Source organism: Bison bison, unplaced genomic scaffold (genome assembly GCF_000754665.1).
Source record: "Bison bison bison isolate TAMUID 2011002044 unplaced genomic scaffold, Bison_UMD1.0 scf7180017863877, whole genome shotgun sequence".
In the NCBI taxonomy this organism is placed as follows: Eukaryota; Metazoa; Chordata; class Mammalia; order Artiodactyla; family Bovidae; genus Bison; species Bison bison.
Window position 1 is genome coordinate 131,949 of NW_011494449.1, and position 3,709 is coordinate 135,657.

Consider the following 3,709-nt stretch of genomic DNA (forward strand, 5'->3'; position numbering starts at 1 on the left):
TTTAATTTCATGGCTGCAGTCACCATCTGCAGTGATTTTGGAGCCCCCCAAAATAAAGTCTGTCACCATTTCCACTGTTTCCCCATCTATTTGCCATGAAGAGATGGGATGGGATGCCACGCACCTGCTACTAGGTTATCTGAAGAGCTCATGGATAGTTTTTGGGTTTTATTTTTTAAAAAGAATAAGCAGTCTGTTTTATTGAGTGCTCAGAGTAGGAATCCATGGGTATTGAGGATCTCTGGGAACTTGTAAATTTCCTTCTCTGTTCTTTTTGTCCTGTTTCCATAGCCTCATGAGCTGCTGCTTCTTGTGGAAATAGATCTTGACCTTCTTCTTCCTCTTCTCCTCCAGGGTGGCTGTAACTGCCTGGTTCTCCAGCCAGCCTCCTGAGCCAGGTGCCCTAGGTGGGGAAACTTCTGCATATAGTTCAGACGCACGACTCAGAGAGCAGCAGGAACATCATCCACTTTTTTTCATGGAGTACTGGGATCCCTCAAATGCCCCGAGGCAGTCCAGAGCAGCCTGGCCTCGTGTCGTCCTGGGGGCAACATGCCTGTGGGCAGAGACAGTGGGCTTGCTCAGTGGGGCATGCGAAGACACTGCTGCCCCTGCCAAGCAGGCAGGGTGGTGGCCACAGATGGCAGTGCCTGTGGACTCATCTCATGAGCGGGAAACTTGAACATGAGTGGGAAAAGTCCTCATCACTGGCCTCCTGGACAGCTTGATTGAAAAGCTTGACAGCCTAAGATCCCAATGTTATTCATTGCTGATCAAGAATAGTGTGTCCTTGGGAATTTCAGATGGGTAAAAACTATAATGAGGAGGGAGAGACTGGTATAGGATTTCAAACTTTTTTTGAGCACCCACCTTGAAGACAAAGCTGAGAATTAATAGTCCTCCCCCTGCCCTGTACACTATTCCAAACTCATTCTACTGAAAAATTCTTCACATTTATGGTTTTATTTTTAATTTTTCTTTTTTTATTTCTTTTTTTAATTTATTTTAATTGGAGGCTAATTACTTTACAATATTGTATTGTTTTTACCATACATCAACATGAATCCACCACGGGTGTACATGTGTTTCCAATCCTGAACCCCCTTCCCAATAATTACATTTTAAATTAGGTCTTAGAGAAAGAAGTTGGTGCCTCTTACACTTTTCAGAGTGGTCTGAGAAATGCTATATCAATGCATGTGAGGAAAAAATAGGAAAACAAGATTTTTTACAGTTGTGTTTTTCAATCAATACCTAAAATAGTGACCAGTAGCAAAAACTCACTGGTGCATCCCCAAGCAGGATTCTAGGCCAGTCAGATTCATCTTCCCCCACCTCCCCAAGCTGTGGACTCCACACCACCTCTGCAGACCCCTAGAACAGATAAATAATGTAGGATGAAACAAGCAGACTTTTGATGGGCTTCATTCATGGCTCCGATGGTAAAGAATCTGCCTGCAATGCCTGAGACCTGAGTTTTATCCCAGGGTTGGGAAGATCCCCGAAAGAAGGGAATGGCTACCCACTCCAGTATTCTTGCCTGGAGAATTCCATGGACAGAGGAGCCTGGCAGGCTACAGTCCATGGGGTCGCAAAGAGTCAGACATGACTGAGCAACTTTCATTCACTTCACTTCAGTTCGTGAAGGCAAAGAGCATCAGGAAGAAAATATCCACCACTGTGGCAAAGAGGACTCTGGATTCCTGAGAGATGTGAGCTGTGAGTGTGGAGTTTGCAGTCAGTGGAGAGAAATGACTCCCTCTCCCCTGTGCTGCTCAACCCCCTTTGCCCTTCCCCTCCCAGGGCCTTTGACAAAGGGATGCTGCTGCCCCTTCAGCTGACTTCCCTCCTCCCTCCCTTGCACAGCCAACTAGTCACAAATCTGGGGAAGTACCCAGGGAACTGCTCCATACAGACCAAGCAGAAGTGAAGAGACTAAATTTCTCACTAGGAACCCAGTCCCATCCCTTTGTATCTACATGAAGTCTACATGTATCTCCTCCTCCATAGGAGGAGATCGCATCTGTATCCAGATGCCTTAGGAATGATTCCTCCTGAATGAGTTTCTTCTCCCTGTTCCCTCTCGCACTCTGTGAAAATTATCACAGAACAATGATGGTTGGGAATTGGAATGGGCCAAGAATTGGCAAGCAGTAAATGTCATGTCACAGCAGACATTGACAAAGGTCCCATGTGGGTCTCAGCTGGCATCTCTGGGGATAGAGTTAACACGGATGGGACAGATTTTGCATAAATAATGTAATTTTTTTTTTCAAAGAACAATTTGATTTATTTAAATCAAAATGAACAAAAAAGCTCCAAATCACCTATGACACCCAATCCACACAAAAATCTGTCCTCTGTATCTATGAGCTTGCTGTCTTTTGCTAAATAAGTACTTAAAAGAACAAGAGTACCACCATCCACAATCATGATTATTTTTTAAAAGAGAGACCACTTGAGAGCAAAAACAAGAAATAGGGCATATCCTCTCCACACTGCTTTTATTTTTCATATTTTTTTCAGTGCATCTCTCCAAATCAGCTCAGGTCAGTTCAGTCACTCAGTCATGTCCTACTCTTTGTGACCCCATGGACTGCAGCACGCCAGACTTCTTGGTTCATCACCAACTCCTGGAGCTTGCTCAAACTCATGTCCATTGAGTCGGTAATGCCATCCAACCATCTCATCCTCTGTCAACCCCTTCTCCTCTTGCCTTCAACCTTGTCTAGCATCAGGGTTTTTTTCAGTGAGTAAGTTCTTCCCATCAGGTGGCCAAAGTATCGGAGTTTCCGTTTCAGCATTAGTCTTTCCAATGAATATTCAGGGTTGATTTCCTTTAGGATTGACTGGTTTGATCTCCTTGCAGTCCAAGGGACTCTCAAGAATCTTCTCCAATACCACAGTTTAAAAGCATCAATTTTACACCACTCAGCTTTCTTTATGGTCCAAATCTCTCATCCATACATGACTACTGGAAAAATCATGGCTTTGACTAGACTCATCCTTGTCAGCAAAGTAATATCTCTGCTTTTAATATGCTGTCTAGGTTTGTCATAGCTTTTTCCCAAGGACCAAGTGTCTTTTAATTTCATGGCTGCAGTCACCATCTGCAGTGATTTTGGAGCTCAAGAAAAGAAAGTCTGTCACTGTTTCCATTGTTTCCCCATCTATTTGCCATGAAGTGATGGGACTGGATGCCATGATCTTCGTTTCTTGAATGTTGAGTTTTAAGCCAGCTTTTTCACTCTCCTCTTTCACTTTCATCAAGAGGCTCTTTATTTCCTCTTCACTTTCTGCCATAAGGTTGGTGTCATCTGCATATCTAAGGTGATTGCTATTTCACCTGGCAAACTTCATTCCACCTTTTGCTTCATCCAGCCTGGCATTTTGCATGATGTACTCTGCATGTAAGTTAAATAAGCAAGGTGGTAATAAACAGCTTTGATGTATTGCTTTCCCAATTTGGAACCTGTCTGTTGCTCCATGTCCAGTTCTGTTGTTTTTTGATCTGCATACAGATTTCTCGGGAGGCATGTAAGGTGGTCTGGTATTCACATCTCTTTAAGAATTTTCCACAATTTGTTGTGATCTACCCAGTCAAAGGCTTAGTCAGTGAAGCAGAAGTAGGTGTTTTTCCGGAACTCTTTTAATTTTTCTATGATTCTACAGATGTTGGCAATTTGATCTCTGGTTTCTCTGCCTTTTC